The 20,000-nt window shown below is 47.3% G+C and overlaps 1 protein-coding gene across 1 annotated transcript in view; it reads left to right on the top strand.

Annotated features, from left to right (window-relative positions):
* The window catches only part of LOC125951450 (1-phosphatidylinositol 4,5-bisphosphate phosphodiesterase epsilon-1-like), a 59,828-nt gene that overhangs the window by 16,415 nt on the left and 23,413 nt on the right, over positions 1–20,000 (top strand). The gene's annotated exons all lie outside the window — the stretch shown is intronic.

Genomic DNA, 20,000 nt, shown 5'->3' with positions numbered 1-20,000 from the left:
ACTGAGACAGAGAAAGAGAGGAAGACAACGAGAGAGAGAGAGAGAGAAAGAGAGTGCGCACAGGGGGGACAGTGCGATGCAGATAATGATAAAGAGATAACCGGCCAGCAGCAGCAGCAGCTTTGGCCACGGACCGGGCCCGGCTTGCAGGAAGCGAGCGGGTGAGAGGAGCGCTCGTTGGATGGCCCTGGGATCGCATCATCAGCGTTATTAGTATGCCACAAACGGAAATCCGTCTCATGCTCATGCCTTTTCTGCACCCACCCCCCCGAGAAACACACAATGAATACCCGGAGGTTCCAGCAGACCGACCGGGACCGACCAGGTGAGGCTGGTAGGTGGCTGTTTCTATTACATTTTGTCGTCTTGCCCTCACCCTTCCTTGGCGCTTCTAGCTGTCTCGCTGTGCTGTGTTGTCAGAAAATTATGAAACTTTGCTTCGCAAACGCACACCAATAGCAGCATCAGCAGCAGCAACAGCAACAGCAACGTCTTCGAGGATGGCCAGAAGGATCGTAGCAGAGGACGTCCGGAAGGACCCCGGATGCGCTGTCGTTTGAGCAGCGATGGACAAGCTGTCTCTGGCATGCGTCTCATCTGCCACAACTCGGGGCCACGTGTCCGTACTGGTTTGCCTGTCCCCGTTCACGGTGCGGTGTCTGCGGCTTTCACAAGTGGATTGGCGTAACGGAAATGGAGCCGGGAATCGTCGGGACGCAATGATATATTTTTAATTTCTAATCCTCTTATATCGAAGAGAGAGAGGGAGAGAAAGAGAGAGAGAAAGGGCACTGGGGATGGGGAGGATTTAATGTCTTCCATCCATAGCTTTTTGAGGGCGGGGGGAGGTTTTGGCTTTTCGTCGTGATTCTCTCTGTTCTTCTTTTCATTTTCCTCCAACACAAACCAATGGCCATCACACCGCTGGCATCATTGATGTGTTCGATTCTCGGGCCTCACCTTTGACCGTGTGAGACCCAGACCAGCCGGTGTGTGTGTGTGTGTGTGTGTGTGTGTGTGTGTGTGTGTCCGAATTTGAAGCCACTCCATCGGATCTGTTCGGATTTCAATCGACCATCCCGTAGGCCACAGACCAGCAACCGGCACCAGATCAGATCCCAGTTTCTGTGAACGAACCGAAGGAAACGAAGCGCATAAAGTGCTGATTTATTGGACTGCTGGGAAAAGAATGGTGCCCCCAGCTGTGCCCGGCTACCGTGTGGGCGTGTGGCCGGGGGGATCGTGTTTTCTCGAGGATCAGATTTGCTACCTTTCCACACACACACACACACACACACACACACACACACACACACGCGCGCGCGCATACTTGAGCGATTCCGCTCTCTCTCTTTCACTCTCTAGTTCTATGTGAAAATGATGGAGACCAAAACTGAGTTTGTGTGTCTGGTTTGTGTGCCTGGTGTGTGTGTGTGTGTGTGTGTGTGCGTTTTCCATAAAACAACAATCGGAGTTTAGAAGGGATGCAGCACCCGGTACGGTTCGAAAGGCTTCATGAAAAACAGCTTCAGGCAGTCTGCTGCTGTAGACCCAACTGGCCCGAGCAAACCCGTCCAAAAGGCTACCCCATACCATCACCTCCCTTCCCCCCCTCCTCACATCCTCTTTCTACCTCTAACCTTCGACAACGGACGCCCTGTGCCCCACCACAAAAGGGCCCGAACGAGGATTTTAAGGTGACTTTCCCACGTCCAAACGAAAGTCATGTTTTGGTTTTCAGCCACACAAACACACACACACACAGGCACACACACAGGGGCACGTGCACAAAGATTAGACTAAAATACTTAACATCGAGACACGGCACGTACACGAGATTTGAAGATGAACTCTCGAAAAATGGAAAACGTGGCGACCGCCGTGGCGTGGCGTGGAGATGTCTTCGCGTGACTTTCGCGGAATCATCGACATCCGATACGTCACCATAGGGCAACCGGGGGAGGGCCGCGTGACATCATTTCAAGAGGGGCAAGAGCGACGGGATGGTGAGCGACAAGGAATCTGATATGTTTTTGAAGGTTATCGGCGTGCGGCGTGGGAGGCACAGTCCTGGCGGCACTCGGCTAGCTAGAGCTCCGGGCTAGAGAGCGACTGTATTTATAATGTTATTTTCCAGTTGAGAAGCTATCAGCAGCTTCCACCTCCTCCTCCTCCTACTACTACTGCAGGCCGATCGGTTGGTTGGTGGTACGCAGCATCCGTTTCGCCGGAACTGTGAGAAGCGATGAGCCATCTACAACCATCGACGTTGTCGATTCATCGCCAATGTGTTGTCCTTTGGACCGTGAAAATATGCTTCCCCTCCCGTTATCTTCGAGGTAGAGGTAGATGCTAGCAAGTTGGCTGGTTGGTTCGGCGGGGTGGGGTTGGGGGTAGGACATGGAATCCATGGAAACGTAGTCCACCAACACGGGGTTGGGCACGTGCTCGTGGTTCCTTCACTAATATATTCCGCTTCGCCGGCGATAGAAAAGACGTACAACATGAAACACAGCCCCGATACCTCCCCCCGGACAACCAACCGACCAACCAACCGACGGACAGACCGACCGCGTTCGACACACGAAATGCGAAAATAGCTTCCACGGAAGGAATGCGTGCGGCAGGTGGCAGAAGGTCGGTCCGGTTGGTCGGTCGGTCGGTTGGTTGGTTGGTTGGTCGGTGGAAAACTGTGTCGGAGACGAGGAAAACGAACTTAAACGAGTCAACTTTGGATGGAAAATGAGAGGAAAAAATCACATCAACCATCACCACACACTAACACACACACACACACGCGCCGTGTTTGCATTCCATCGTCGTGGTATCGTCGCCGGTAGTAGAGAGCAATGGCAATGTTGGTGGCACTTTGCTGCTTATAATTGGATTACCGACCGGCTGTTCCGGCTGGAGGATGCCGATGTTGGATGCCGATGTTGGATGATGCCACCCCCCTCCCACCCTCCCTCCCTTCCCCACCACTTCTTATGCTGGGGGAATAGGGTGTAAGCGCCTGTAATCGTAAAACTCTTTTAGATTTGCTGCCGCTGTTGCTGCTGTTGCCGCTGTTTACATTGCCTGTTCTGTTCCTGGCCTGTGGTCGCGTGGTGGCTTCAAAGGTGGCTTCGTGGCTTCGTGGCGGTCGCGCAAAGAGTAGCCGGAAACCGCAGCCCAGCACCACAACGAACGAAAACGAACGGCAGAGGTGGCGCTTTTTATGTCGGTTAATTCAGTCAGCAGGTAACAGTAAAGGCGACAAAAAGGCGGTGCCTTTAATATGGCGAACAAATATGAGAACGCTTTGCGGTGACAAGTTGTGTAAGGAGGCTGGGGAAAGTGGGTTAGTTTCTTAAGGTAATCTAGTTACAGGCTATTCACTCTTCAATCACCTTCACCGGCACAGCATGCCGGGGGAATAGGAAGTCGTATCCTAGCATATCCGGATCTACTGAGCCTAGCTAGACGCTTGTGGCTCAGTGTCAGTTCGCGCCTGTGCCTGTGTGTGTCGTTGTGGCTGATCGGTCCATCGTTCCATGCAACTCCGTGAGCAGATCAAAGTGCACATGGGATTGCAACCCGCCTGACCTAGTCACAGAGAGCACATAATGATCCCGTCTCATAGAAAGAACAATTGAAGCATGTTCGTTCTCTGTGGAAGATTGGAAAGCAAAAGCTTTCGCTTGAAGATGCCGTCTAAAACAAAGGTGTGGTTAGACGGGGGAAGAAAAGTGTTGAGAACGGGGCAACTGCATCATATTCACGGTTAGGAATTTCGTATCACACCAACGCGAAGTTATAATTTCAAAAATAACCGACGAAGGTCGGTTATAACAAACCCAAAAAAACCTCACTAGGATGCCGCATCGTATGCAGATGCACGAAGGTCGGACATAGGAAAATAGATAAACAACCGACGCATTAGGCGACAAGTGTAGGAGCATCATACGTACGTTACGCAATGCGTGCGCACATAGGGTAATAAAACTACGGCGTCTGGTATTGAACGACAACTGTGCGGGCGGTAACGCCATAGAGCGATAGGAATCCTAAACAGACAAATCAATGCGTTGGTCGCTTCTCAAAACATGGATGCACTTCGGTACAGGGTCTGTTTTATGTCAGCTAGGACTATCTTCGCGTTGGTGACTTTCCCACGCTATCACCAACTTCTTATATACATCGTAATCACTGCATGCGGTAGCATTTAAGGCATGTGGTTATCCGAAACATATTTTCTAAATATGTAACTTTTGGAGCGAGATCATCCATCTCGCTCGCGCCTATCAACGATAGGAAACGAAAGGGTATATAAACCCTTGAAACTTTGAATAAAAGGTCACTTTACTTCCAGAAATCACGGTGTACTGTTTGATTCTAATCCCTCGGAGAACGGCAATTACGCTAGCGTATGACCCACTCTGTAGCTGATTAGATTTTTTCAGATTCACAGTGCTGAGCGATCAGGAAACGGTCTAATAAGCTTTCTACGGATACCGGTCAATGCGCAAGCGCAAGCCCCGCTCCGTCATCGCTTATTACGATAAGTGCCTGTTAGCTTAGGTAAGTAAGAGTCCGCGTTCTGCGCGTGGAACGCCAGCGGTTCGCGTTATCCTTCGCACCCGGATCGCCCCGACCCGTTACATGGTGGCTCCAGAGAGGAAGTTACAATTCTCGCGCGTTGTAGCTTCGACCGATCGTACTCACGTATAGGTGTGCTGTCGCCTAAAGAACAGCCTTAGTAAGTGTTTGGGAAGCACCGCGTGTGCCATTGCGTAATCAGGTTACGATCCCAAAGTGAAAGTTCACCGAATCTTGGGTGCCTCAGCCAGATTCGCACAATTAAAGTGAGTCGTGAAGTAAGGCAAACTGCCGCCTAAAGCGCAGAAGTGTATCACGAAAGTGTTAGTGCACAAAAACTATTAAATAAGTCCAGTTCCGCGACGGATTGGCCGGAAAATATTCCGTAAACAGTGGCTGGAAGGTGCAAGCTTCCGGAGTGAAAGTGTTCACCGATACGTTTCCCAGGATCGTATCGCACAGGGTGATAATTCACCATCAAGCGGCAGAGCGTACTACAAAGATAGTGCAGCAAACTCTAGCGTGACAACGTCACCGAGGCCGGTCTTATCCAGTAATTCCGGGTCGCGCCAGATCATCGTAAAATTCCTTGATCAAATCGGGGTTCGTACAAACGAATACCTAATATCCTAGATCGTTCAATCGACACGGATAAAGCAGAAGAGATCTGCAAAAGCTCAACAGAGCAACCAAAGTCGACCGTAAAAACGGCGACAACATATAGCCAGAAAGGCTATTACAGTTTAATGTGAAATTAAGTTCTGCACTACGGTTGGAACCAGGAGCAAGCTCGAGCAGCGGCGGCAAAGATCCTGAATGAAAGAAGATTCATCCTACTAAGGTATCCACCGGCTCGCGTTCCAACGAGGACGATCGAGTATCATACGCGCGAACGAAGACTCGCAAGCCAATCCACGATCCACAAGGTTCAGTAAGTAGAAAGGTGTCGAGTCAAAATAGGTGGCAGGTAAGAGCCACATTCACTTAAACTTTCCGATTCATAAATTACTCCAACAGAGAGATATTAATAAATTGTTTCAGCTAAACTAACCCTCTTAATAACGATCACAAAGTATCCAAGTACCAAATAGAGGAATAGTTAATCCAAGATGCCTTATAAATTTGAGCCTAACCCAGTCGGCAATTGCCGAATGTGTAAGGGTCCAGATGAAACGGACGACAAAATGATCGCATGTGGCGACTGCGACCGTTTATTCCATCTTGCTTGCAACAAGCTGACAAGTAAACCAACAACCTTTTGGCGTTGCCCTAAGTGCCTACACGTGGTTTACGAAATGAATCGGCTAAAGGACCTCGCAAAAGCTACGTCCAGCAAAGCGTCAACACCCACAACAACCACAAGAGAGGAAGGGGAAAAATCGGAAAATAGGACTCTGGAAAAAATTCTAGAACAATTGGTTTTAGGGCAACAAGAACAAAGAAAACCATTATCCGAATCCTCTCATTTAGAAATCTTACTTAAAAGGCAAGCACTGACGCAGCTGCCGAAATTTGGCGGAAACCCCAAAGATTGGCCAAATTTCAAAAAGACGTTTGATGAAACATCGAACGAAGGGTCGTTTACAAACTTGGAGAATTTGAATCGACTCAAACAAGCTCTATACGGTGCCGCCCTCAAGGGCGTGCAACAATTAATGTTGGAATCCGAAAACGTACCAGAAATTTTAAACCGTTTGGGCGAAACCTTTGGTAGACCCGACTTGGTTTATTTGGAATTGTTGAATGACATCCAAAAAATACGTAAGGATTCCAGAAATGTAGTCATAGAAATGACTAATGGGCTTGAAAATATCGTCAAGAACGTACATCTGATGAACAAACCAGCATATCTGGCAGATCACAGATTGGTTATGGAATTGACCGCTAAATTACCTCAACCTATTCAGGTAAAAAGGGCTGAATACATGGCACAGGCCAAATCTGCGCTCGACGTCCAAACATTGGACAATTTATGCGAGTGGCTTAAGCCTTTTGCCAGAACAGCTCAAATGATGAATACCATCAACACTCATACCCACAAGGGAAGTGTAAATCTCCACACTCAAAAACCGGTCAAGAAACCGGAGGGAAAACAAAACAATAAAAATCCCAAAATGTATGAACCTAAAAATGCTCCGAAACCAAACTCGCCTTCATGTCTCATTTGCAAGAAAAACCATTATACAAACAGATGCTACGTGCTCATCAGAAATAATATAACCAAAAGGGTCGAAGTAGCCACGAAAAACAAACTTTGTTTTGGATGCTTGACTTCTAATAGCCACTCAATTGATGAATGCCCACGGGCAAAACCATGTGGCATTGATGGGTGCACGAATAAGCACTTTAAATTATTGCATGACAGAAGGGCAAATACCGAGCAAAATGCAGTTCTAAATCACCATGAAGACATTATATCGTCAACGATACATTACCAAGTTCTTCCTGTGAAATTAATTAACGGCGATAAGTCATTTGACACTTTCGCTTTTCTGGATCCAGGTTCATCCGTAACATTATTAGAGGCCAATGTAGCCAAACAATTGCAATTGGAAGGACCAGAAACTCCATTGCACCTTACGTGGACGCAGGACAAACAATTAACAAATAATAAAAGCCAACAGGTAAAATTGTCCATTAAAGGCGCCACAAAGAAGGGGTATCGTCTAAAGGACGTAAGAACTGTGAACAATCTAAATTTGCCAGTTCAATCCTTCAATTATGATGAAATGGCCTCCAAGTATCCATATCTCAAAAATTTACCCATTCAATCATTTAAAGATGCAAGACCGACCCTCATGATAGGGTTAAATCACAATCATTTATTGATGGGCTCCGACCATAAGGTCGGAAAATTAGGAGAGCCAATAGCCATGAGAACAAAGCTGGGTTGGCTAATCTATGGCAAACTGCCAAACGACAACTACTTAAATTATGCAATGATAATTCAGGAAGATGAATTACAAAAACAGTTGTCTAAATACTTCTCAGTCGAAGACTTTGGAGTTAAAGCCATTTCTAATCTTCCCGAATCAGAGGAAGACAAACGGGCTAAAGCCATTTTGAAAGACACGTTGAAATTTAAAGACGGACGTTACGAAGTCGGTCTATTGTGGAAAAAGGATAATCATCAGTTTCCACTAAGTCTTGATAACGCCATGTCGAGACTAATCAATTTGGAAACCAAATTGAATAAAGATCCAAGTATGAAAAAATGGGCTATCGAAACGTTCCAAGATTACGTTAAAAAGGGTTACGCTCGTAAATTAAACCCTACTGAAGTGATGAAAACTGATTCTCCATTGTTTTATTTGCCACACTTTATTGTGGTAAACAAAAATAAAATGCCACCTAGACCTCGTCTAGTTTTTGACGCGGCGGCAAAGGTAAAAGGGCAGTCGCTTAACGACGCATTGTTGTCGGGCCCTGATGGTACTACATCCTTGTTCGGAATTCTTATAAGATTCCGCGAAGGAAAATATGCAATTTGTGGAGATATCAAGGAAATGTTCCACCAGGTCAAAATTCGCAAGGAAGATCAAAATGCTCAGAGATTTCTCTGGCGCGACTGCGAAAATCGTTACCCAGACATTTATGTTATGCAAGTCATGACATTTGGTTCAACCTGCTCACCCTCTTGCGCCCAAGCGGCCAAGAATACAAATGCAGAACGTTTAAAGGATAAATATCCTCTGGCGTTAACTCCAATAGTTAAACAACATTACGTTGATGACTACAATGACAGTTTCAATTCTATTAACGATGCTAAAAGGGTTGTGTCGCAAGTAATTCAAGCGCATGATGAAGGAGGATTTTTCATAACAAAGTTTTGCTCGAACAATGAAGAGTTATTAAAAACTATCCCTGCCGAAAGAACGGACGCAGACAAAATTAAACCACTTGAGGATAAGGATAGCGACGCTTCCAAAATTCTGGGAATCTACTGGAATACGGTGAAGGACAACATCGGGTTCAAAGCAAAATTAGAAAAACTGCCAACAGATGTTTTCAACAACATAAGACCACCAACGAAACGAGAAGTCTTGTCGTACGTAATGAGCTTCTTCGATCCTTTGGGATTGATTTCCCACGTTACCATTCATGGTAAAATGCTTATGCAGGAAGTTCACAAGGAAACGAGTGAATGGGATAAACCAATCTCGAAAAGATTGTTCGAATTATGGGCTGATTGGTTAAAGGCAATACAATTAACCAATAATATTCGCATTCCGAGATGGATTATGAATACACCCACGTCGGAAATTGAACTTCACGTTTTCGTTGATGCTTCTGATAAAGCGTTCGCTACAGCAATATACGCAAGAAGCAATGTTGGTAAAAATCCTCACGTTCAATTACTCGTAGCAAAGGCTAGAGTTGCTCCCATTAAAATTTTATCAATACCAAGATTGGAACTGCAAGCAGCATTACTGGGGGTAAGATTGTGGAACACGACCTTAGATGAAACAAGATTAAAAATCACAAAATCTGTTTTTTGGAGCGATTCTAAAACGGTGCTAGCTTGGATAAATTCCACACACCGTAAATATAAACAATTCGTAGCCCACAGAATTGGTGAAATACTGGACACAACAACGGTCGATCAATGGCGATGGGTACCATCTGGGGAAAACCCAGCAGACGAAGCCACAAAGGCAATAACCAAACAATCGATTTGGTTAACAGGTCCTAAATTCTTAAAATTGCCCGAGAAGGACTGGCCCAAAATTGAACAAAAAGAAACGAAAGAAGAATTATGTTTCGTTTATGTTCATCAGCAAACCGACGTCATTCAAGAAGACAAATTCTCTAATTGGTTCAAATTAATTAAAAGGACGTGCCTTCTGCTCAAAATAATAGATTTTAGCTTGAAAAAGGATTTCAAGAAAACATACGACGTTAACGATCGTTTTAGAGCGGAAAACATTTTATATAAAAAGGCACAACGGGATATTTACCCCGATGAAGTAGCAGATCTTGAGAAAAATGAATCACTCACAACCATTGGACCTTTATCAAAGCTCACGCCGATATTAGACAAACACGGAGTGATGCGCTTTAAAAGCAGACTAGAGTTTGCTAACAATGTTCCAATTCCGACCAGAACTCCCATTATTCTACCCAAAATCCATAAAATAACTCATTTAATAATTCAGTGGTATCACGAGATGTACAACCATCAATCTGATAAGGTGGTATTGGCTGCACTGCAACAAAAATATCATATAATCGGATTAAATGTCGCCTTTCGATATGTTAAAGCAAGATGCCAATTTTGTAAAAACGCAAAGGCCAAGCCAATTCCACCTATCATGGCACCACTTCCAGAATGCCGCACGGAAAGCTTCGTTTTTCCATTTACGCACACCGGAGTCGACTATTTCGGTCCGTTCAACGTAACGGTGAAGCGCTCAACGGAAAAACGCTGGGGGGTAATATTTACGTGCATGTCATCTCGAGCGGTACATCTGGAATTAGCTGAAAAATTGGACGCTGATTCATTTTTAGTTTGCTTTATGAATTTCCAAGGCAGACGAGGCGCAGTATCGCACGTTTATAGCGATAACGGAACAAACTTCGTCGGCGCCAAAAATGAATTAGCAGAGGTTATTAACGACATAAACTCCAAAATGGTAGACGGAGAAGCAATGAAACTAAACATCGCATGGCACTTTAATCCTCCAAGAGCACCCCACTTCGGTGGAGCCTGGGAACGGTTAATTAAAATCATCAAAAGCAACTTGGAGGCAATGATAGGATGTCGGGAAAATCATCCGCCCACAGTCGAAGTCCTTAGAAGTGCATTGATTCAAGCCGAATTTATTTTAAATTCGCGGCCTCTAACGGACATTCCGCTTAACGGAGAAGGGGACGAACCTCTAACACCCTTCCACATCCTGATAGGCAGAGCAGGTAATTGCTCTCTACCATTGAACTTCGAAGCGCACAAGATGGAAAGAAAGCACTGGCGATTAACAGTGCATTACCGGCGATATTTTTGGAAACGCTGGGAAAAACAATATCTCCCGCTCATTGCTCACCGATCCAAATGGAATAAAATTACCGAACCACTAAAGATCGGTGATATAGTCGTCATTACCGATAATACCAACAATAATGGTAAATGGATGAAAGGGAAAGTAATAGAAACATTCAAAGGGAAGGATGGACAGATCAGGTCAGCTAAAATAAAAACATTACAAGGGGAATATCACCGTCCTACAACCAGTTTGGCCGTATTGGATGTTTATGCTAAACAAGACATCCCACAATCGGGTAATAAAGAACCAAAAAATAGAGCCAAGAAGAACGTCGTAACACATCATAAAGATGTTGTATCAAGGGTTGAAATGAAACAACGACCCCAAGGTGACAAGGACTTTTATCGTCCTAACGACAACGGCAAATTGCCGGTCGCAACCGAAGTTGCGATTAACAATGGCGAATTCGTAGGTCACATTAAAGAACAACAATTAAAGGTTCCTGCACCTAAGAAAATAAAAAACCACAGGACCGCCGTCCAGCTATGCACCCGAGCCGTAGGGAGTTTAAACGGTACGGACAAAGCATGTTACGGGCTCTAAACGAAGGGCGGAATCCATAACGCTCGAACCACGCGCCAACGACACGCGTAAACGAGCATCCAAGGTAATGAGATTAGACTCACGGGCATTCGTGCTCATGACGTTGTTGTTTTTTGCCAGCCAAATAAGGAGATACTCCATCAATGGCCTAATTGCATGCGATTGTGCCAACAACGATATCAACATTACCAGCTACCCCTTGATGAGTGTAGCACCATATCTTCCCACAAGCCTTCACTTCCCACAAGAAAATGTCAGAAAGCTGGCAACATAGAATTGGGTCAACCTAAAATGATAAATAAATAAAACAAACGATGAATCAGTAAGGAATCTCAAACAAACATGTTGCACTAGCATGAAAGGTCAAAGATTACAGCTGCGCGCAGGAAAACGTAAGCAAACAACTCCCTAATGTAAGCAAGGAATACCATTATTAAAATTAACTTGCATGAGTGGACTGGAAAATGTAACAGCCACAACGAAATACTTTATTTTATCTCAAGGTAGCTCAGCACTCGTTGTCAGAAAATTATATGTTGTTATTGAGATTAGAACTATGAATTGTACTCCACATACATTCGTAATATTGATGCCACTATTCGTTGCGACCAATCATCAAGTGACAACAAGTGCAATGCTGACAACGGTACGCATTTTGGCGGGCTGCTTCACAATGACCTATCGCATCCCTGTGGAACGAAACTTACAAAAGGGATATCTCTTCAAGTTATACAGCGACCACAAACAGTCATCTGCGTCCATCGTCGCCAAATCGGATCACCAATATTTACGATGCCACATGAAAATGGGTTTACGATTACGTCATCAGATCTTCTGAATCAGTAATATTATGCTATTGTAAACCGCCTAACAGATGGAAACTGCAATTAACTGCAATGAAAGCGCAACTCTATAGCGAGTGGTAACGCACTGGTCTTCTGAACCGCTTCCAGAATGCTTCAAGTGAACATCAAGCCATAATCAAGGCCTCAAAGCAAAGCCATATCAAATAAAGCAATGATTACTACAATGATAGTCGGGTCTTCCTCAAGGCAATGCGTTATGAACAAGCACTGAAATCAAACGTTCAAATCCTCTTCCAATGAAGTTACAACTACTGAACGCAAACAACACCAACTAAACAATAAACCACTTATGTTGGTTTTAAGCTAATTGTCAGTGCGATGGTATATCACAACGAAGCAACGCCTATTATACATCCAGCATAATCAACTGATTCAAATCATCATGTAGCATGACTATACATAAGAAAATACAAAAAACCCATGGAAGGCATTAAAACTTCTCTCATTGTCACGGGAATCCTTTATCACCACTTGAACATACCGTCAAATTATGAAGCGGCGTCGAACATCAGTACCGAGCATAAGTACCAGCGTCGAGCATCTGCACCACCGACGTCGAGCATCAGTACCCCAACACCGGCATCTAGAATCAGCGACGATCATCAGCCGCATCGGTAACAACATTTAGCAGATTCGTTTCTAATAGCGTTCCTCACCTTCCTCCCGATATACACCCGTTAATTTGGTAAAACTTAGCGTTTTACGAGGGGTGGTATGTTGAGAACGGGGCAACTGCATCATATTCACGGTTAGGAATTTCGTATCACACCAACGCGAAGTTATAATTTCAAAAATAACCGACGAAGGTCGGTTATAACAAACCCAAAAAAACCTCACTAGGATGCCGCATCGTATGCAGATGCACGAAGGTCGGACATAGGAAAATAGATAAACAACCGACGCATTAGGCGACAAGTGTAGGAGCATCATACGTACGTTACGCAATGCGTGCGCACATAGGGTAATAAAACTACGGCGTCTGGTATTGAACGACAACTGTGCGGGCGGTAACGCCATAGAGCGATAGGAATCCTAAACAGACAAATCAATGCGTTGGTCGCTTCTCAAAACATGGATGCACTTCGGTACAGGGTCTGTTTTATGTCAGCTAGGACTATCTTCGCGTTGGTGACTTTCCCACGCTATCACCAACTTCTTATATACATCGTAATCACTGCATGCGGTAGCATTTAAGGCATGTGGTTATCCGAAACATATTTTCTAAATATGTAACTTTTGGAGCGAGATCATCCATCTCGCTCGCGCCTATCAACGATAGGAAACGAAAGGGTATATAAACCCTTGAAACTTTGAATAAAAGGTCACTTTACTTCCAGAAATCACGGTGTACTGTTTGATTCTAATCCCTCGGAGAACGGCAATTACGCTAGCGTATGACCCACTCTGTAGCTGATTAGATTTTTTCAGATTCACAGTGCTGAGCGATCAGGAAACGGTCTAATAAGCTTTCTACGGATACCGGTCAATGCGCAAGCGCAAGCCCCGCTCCGTCATCGCTTATTACGATAAGTGCCTGTTAGCTTAGGTAAGTAAGAGTCCGCGTTCTGCGCGTGGAACGCCAGCGGTTCGCGTTATCCTTCGCACCCGGATCGCCCCGACCCGTTACAAAAAGATTCACGAAGAATGGAACCTTTTTCTTTTGAGGGCAGCAGATGCAGGCAGGCAGACATTTCAAAGTTCCCCCCCGGGGCACTATTACTGTTTAATCCTGCAGCTGTATAAATATTGTACATAGACTGTGGTGTATCCATTGCAGCATAAAGAGCATCGCTCAAGAGCAGTGAACCGTGGTGATCAGCATTCATAGAAGTTGAGCATTAAGATGAGTTGAAAAAGTGCAAAATATGCAAAGTCATATACTGGCAAACTAGTCAACATTATGTCCATTCTAACTATCGTTGATCATAAATGTGCAAAGTAATACTAAACCCCTTCAGATTATCTAGAAAATATGTTCGTTAAACCACCAGACAAATTGTTAGTTTTTTTGCCATGGTTCACGTGTTTCAGTTTGCAGGTGTTTGATATGAGAAAAGATTATCGTCTGTTGCCGGATAAATGATTAAAATCTCATTAGCCCATTGTTGGAAAGACGACCAAAACCGAAATACAAGATAGAACTCACGCCACCAGAATCCCATCTGCAGCCATACAGCCTAAGTAAGCAAATCCAATTATCCAGCCCACCGTATCGGATTGAAAAGTTTACTCATATGCACGCCTCGGGGATGAGTGTGTCTGCTGCTGCTGCTGCTGTTGCTGCTACGGCTGTTGGTGTCTGCGCACTCCCAGCCCTGCCAAGAAGAAAGAAGTTATTTTATTCCTTTCTACTTTCGATCGCCGATGCCGTTGCCTGTCTGTCGAGAGGGGAAGGTTTTTGTTTGAAAAAAAGGTAGAGAAGCGAACCAAAAACAAAAATAAAAGCAGAAGATTCGCCATCTGCCAAATGTTTGTCATTGGAAACTCCGAGCGAATGCGACGTGCGTGGGTGGGGCGCACGGCGCCATTGGTGGCGGTGCACAACTTTCCCATACACATGTTGTTGTTTATCTAAGCACCACCTGATCACCGACGTAGCTGACGCACACACACATACACCACACGCCGGTCGTCACTCCCATTGCACGGCCACCAGCACCACTCCGACGCAGACCGGAAACGCGCGGCTGGGAAACTTTGGCCACGGACGAATTCGAAATGAATCGCCATTTGTGTTCCTCATTACCACCGCCACCAACCAACGCTAACCGGGAATTCCGGGGGCACACCTGCCAATGTTCGAATGGTGTCCTCACTGAAATAACTCATTTTCGTGGGAAGAGACTCCATGATCACTCCAGCACACGGCCAAAGCGAGAGAGAGAGAGAGAGCAGGTACCGCTAAATAGGGAATAGAAAAGTTGGCAAAAAGGACTTACAAACCATTAAATGACATCCGGTTTCCGGTCGTCAGGCGCGGCAGAATGCGGCGGCATGCGCACTCCCCGCGCAACATACCATACCATGTCTGCCGGCTTTTGTTTCGCGATTTTCCGCGATGCTCGACATTCCAGGCTGGCTCCATCCCATACCTTTTCCCCATGAGCCCCGTATTGTATGTTTCCGTTCAAAGTACACACACTGACACACACACACAACACACACACACACACTCAGAATGTGTGTTTCGCGTGAAATTTCCACTGAAGTATCAGCAACAGCAAGAGCGCCACGAGCAGCGCACGCTTCGGTGGCCGCGACGTCGGCGTCGGCAGCACTCGACGCCGGTGTCGACGACGTTTTGCCTGCCAGCCAGTTCATGATGGTGCGGAGGAGGAAGAAGAAGAAGAGGAAGCAGGAACAGGAGGTTGAAGGACCTCTGCCGAGCTGGTGCCGGTAGTTCGGTGGAAAATCACACAAAAGGCACCGAAGCTGGGGACGGGCTGAGTGAGGGAGTGGGCGCGTGGTTGATGGCAGCGAAAACGATAGCGCATAATTCTGGCTGCCAGTTCAGCGGCGTGCACGGCAGCCAACCAGCCAGCCACATTCTGCATCGTTCCATCCCTGGCTACTATATACGAAGCGGTTGGTAGAAGTTGGTATGGAACTGAAACCGCCCACACGCGGCGGTCCTCGCTGTGTGTGTGTGTGTGTGTGAGCTCATTAGTCTTGTCCCTAGTGAGAGTTGGCTTCCCACTTTGCTGCTTTTTCTGTTTTGGTTCTGTGTTTTTTTTTTGTGTGTGGGAAGAACATCCCCCCCGTGCCGTGAGCCAATTGTAAGGTTATTTCATGGAATGCACACCTCCCTCGCCTCTCGCTCGACACGCTCCTTTTAACCCTTAAATGGTGTGGATTGATGTACCACAACACCACCACCACCACCCACACATAGTTCTTCCTCGCAAACGGACCGCATTAATTTCATGAATTGCATCCGGTTCAAAGAGCGCGTGTGTGTGTGTGTGTGTCTGTGTGTGTGTGTGGGTGTACTGTTACCAGCAGAGCGCTATTTCATGGAATCTGGTGGGTTTGCTGGTTGGTTGGTTGGTTGGTTTGGTCTGATTGAATCAATGTGGATTAACAAAAGCGATCTCCAGCAGCGTTTCGTCTAACAAAGATGTCCTCCTGCCTGCTCTTCGTCGTCGCCGTCGTCTCCATCGCCGTCATCGTCAGACTCAGGCGTACAGCGAGCATTCACGAATGGTGAAGGAATTCCTTTCAAATTTCCCAACGATAACATGCTCCCCGAGTATGTGAAAGGTTAAACAGATCGCGAGGTCGCCCGTAACGAGACGAGAGCGGGGAATGGGAAACGCAGGCGCTCCCCTCCCATCCCCTCCCCACGGTCAGACAAATGGGTGTGCATTCTTGGGCTGACGTGTGGAAGACGATGAAAACCGAACCTGACAGGTCAGGCCAGCACCCGGCACCCGGCACCATGGCGAGTAGCAGGCAGCAGCTCGTAAAATTCGCCAATCGCCCCAAAAACGCTATCACCATCACCTACACACCGTCCGTTTGCACCTGTTGGACCATACGGCCGTGGCCCGTCACCAACCGACCGACCACTGCCACGTGGTTCGGGTACTTCCGCATGCTGTCGGAAATGGAAATAATGTGAAAGGAAGTTTGCAATTGGGGCTTGAACCCCAACGACGACGGTCATACATCGTCTCGGTTACGTCCATGAATTGAGTGGAGAGCGCGCAGGCTGGCGTTGGTTCTCTAGGGAGTTTTGAAACGATTTATTGATTTATTCGTCAATACCTCGTACGGTGTGGTCGGGGTTTTTTTTTTCTCCGAATAAAACGCTAATTGATATTAATTTCGCAACAATCACACAACACCGCAGACGAAAACACGCGGAACAAACGTAGTGTTCTCATTATTTTCCCTCAACAGAAAGAGAGAGAGGCAGCATGAGGAGGAGGAGGAGAGAAAGTCCAATATAATGACAACCGCGAGCTGTCAGTGCAACTCTGTAACACCCGTGACACTAGCGGACTTCCTAACCTCAAAATGTACTACCACTTAAGAGCGCAAAAGAAACACTTCCCAGAGCACGCCGGGCACACCACTTAAGTAGCTTTCACGCATTGAAAAGCCATCGCAGTAGCAGCAGCAGCAGCAGCAGCAGCAGCAGCGCCAGTGGCTACTGCGACCGGCCCAGGATGCCCGGACCTGGTGGTGTGTGGACTTTGCTGCTGCCGAGGCTGCTGGAGACTCGTGTGCGCTCATCTTTCGCCCTTCGGCACTTTGGTGTCCCGCATCCCGGCGGGCTGCATGGCGGGCAGCAAGTAATCCTTGGTTTTCCGTTCAGCTGCCTCTTCCGCTTTGCCTTCTTTTTCTATTTGTTTCATTTCCACTTGCGGTTGACTCTTCTCGCTTGACAGGCGATTGCGATGGTGGTGGGCACGGGACTCCACTAGCCCCCTTAGCCACTTCCATGCTCGCTGGGTAAACCACCGCCAACTGGGATCGGGCGAGCTGCGCTAGTTGCCGATGGCCATGAATCTCGCCGAGGGGCCGAGGACGGTTAGGAGAGGATTACTCGGATGAACAGACAGACCAGCCGAGGAGGGGACGGCCTGGAGGGTCTGGCCGGGGTAGGGTACTCGCTCGACCTCGTCCTCGAACGCGTCACTGCATGCAAGCATGCACATGTGTAGCAGAGAGAACCAGTGCGAGTGCACCACCGAGAAGTGGCCTCAACCTCTCTCCATCCATCCATCCAACCACGTCGGCACTGTTTGTTCAGCCCCGTGCGTCGTTCAACCCTTTCGAACCCGCCGTTGGCGCCTTGGCCTAGGCTTGTGACCGCTTTTGCATGTACCGCAACTTCAGTTCGCAGCCGAGCGAGCCGCCCCGAGACCGAGGACAGCAGAAAAAAACGCGGCAAAAAAGCGAAATCTCGGCGCCAGGCTTCAAACAAATCATACAGCTCCGCTCAGGGCTCGGCCTCATTACTAGGAGTGCCATTCGGCCAACTTATAGTGCTTTTACGTGTTCAAGACAAGTTCATCGTAATTATGGCCAACAACCGGGGATGATACTCCGGGTGCCTTCTGCCTGGTGTACGCTGCTCCAGGGGCCCCACCGACATGGGCAATGCATTTCGCGATCCTTGCCGAGCCCGAGGACTCAGCACACACACACACACAGCACACACACACTGCGAGGCCAAGCCCCAAATGACTTACACTCCCAGTCACTACTTCTCTACCCACGTCCATTACAATCTATCTCTTCTTCTGCCATAGCTCTTCTGTATCCTCCGCTAATCGGACGCCACGCCAGGATAGATGAATTAGCTTTCATTTTCCATTAGGCTAGGCTTTCCCATGCTTGTGGTCCGCATTTTGTGAAATGATTTTCACCTCTCCGCGCTGCTGCTCGTCTTTTTAATCCCTTTTCTTCTACGAAGATCCTCGGCCGTCGTCATCGTCTTCATCGTCGGGAAGTGAATGCAGAACGGTAAACGCACGCCACGTGCTGTAGAACGTGATCTCTTGTTTGTTTGGCCACTTGTTCACCCTCACCCCGGGTAATCCATTGTGTTGTGCGTTGCGTCACGGGCTTTTAAGCCCGAATCAGCAACATCAGCCCCTCCCCAACGAAGACGAAGCAGAATTAATAATCTGCTTTCTTGTTTCTGGCTCCTTCCTCCTCCATCTTGATCCTTGCTCGTTCGCTCGCTGCTCGCTTGCCAGATGCTTCTTCACGAGGTCAAAGGCGTTCCGGCTCTCCAAAAAGTTGACTCCAAGACCTGAAGATAAACCGTGGGCCCTGTGGCCAGACGGATGATAGAAACAAAAGGAAGGCGCCACCGTGTTTGGGGCGCATTTTCTTCGAATCAATAAATTTGATTCGATTTTGAGCTTTCCGGACCGAGAAGCCGACCCTTGTGGGCGGTGGTGGTGGTGGCGTGTGTATTTCGTGATCCCCAGCCGGTTCCTTTCGCGGCGAGAAGTGGGAATTTGGTTGTTGATTTTCCTCGGGACCCGCGGGGGGCAACAGTCTTCAAGGTGTTATCGGTTCTACCCGGCACGGAGTTCGGCTTCGGTTTTATTGATCGCTTTACTACGCGTTAGCTGTCGTGCCGTTGCTGTTGCTGCTCGGAGGGAAGGTAGCCGCCATTGCCATTGATGCTATTACCACTTCGTTTTTATTAGGTTAATGGTCGGGCGGCACCAACGTGGAAAATTCAAACCGACATCAAAATGGGTTTTGGACCTGAGCGGTTCAATCGAAAGTTCAGGGATCACCCATTTCCTGGAACCCGAAGCGTCCTAGGACGATCCCATAACGATGGTCCGGGTCCATCCGTCCAGCGATTTGACGTACGTGACGTGTGCTGTTGAGAAGGGGCCCCGAGACCAAGATAAAAAGCAGTAGAAAGGCTGTAAATTAGTGCAAATTTTATAATCCTTTGATATACCAACTTTTACTTCACTCACTCCTCACACCGAGCCCTGTACAGAACGGAACCACAGCAGCAGCAGCAGCAGCAGCAGCACCGTGATGATGCATGGACTCGGATTCCCCGTGAAACGAAACACCAAAACCATCGCCTACTACGAGTGCAGAATGGTGTGTAAATGGCGTCGGCGCTTCTGGCTCATTATGCACCGAATCCGGAAAATTCCGGCGCCCCACCCTCTCCTCTTTCGCCTCGTTTCTCTTGCTCACTCTCGCTCTCTCGCTCTCTCCCGCTCTGTGGCCACTGGAAGCTAATCCTGCACTTTACACAGAAGGAAATGAAGGAGAACCGCGAGGAGCGCCGAGAAGTACGCCAATCATCATACTTAATGGGCGGCGAGTGCTGGCGTGGCGTGGCGTGCACCGTGCGCCTCATCACCCCGTCATGGCTCCCGGTTATGCACACACACATACACACACTTTTTTGCATTTTGCGGCCGTCGCGAGGCTGTCGAGGCTCGTTGGAAATGAAATTACAGCCGTTAAGTATTTA

The sequence above is a fragment of the Anopheles darlingi genome, chromosome 2 (genome assembly GCF_943734745.1).
Source record: "Anopheles darlingi chromosome 2, idAnoDarlMG_H_01, whole genome shotgun sequence".
Lineage (NCBI taxonomy): Eukaryota > Metazoa > Arthropoda > Insecta > Diptera > Culicidae > Anopheles > Anopheles darlingi.
This window is presented reverse-complemented; position numbering and strand designations above follow the sequence as displayed.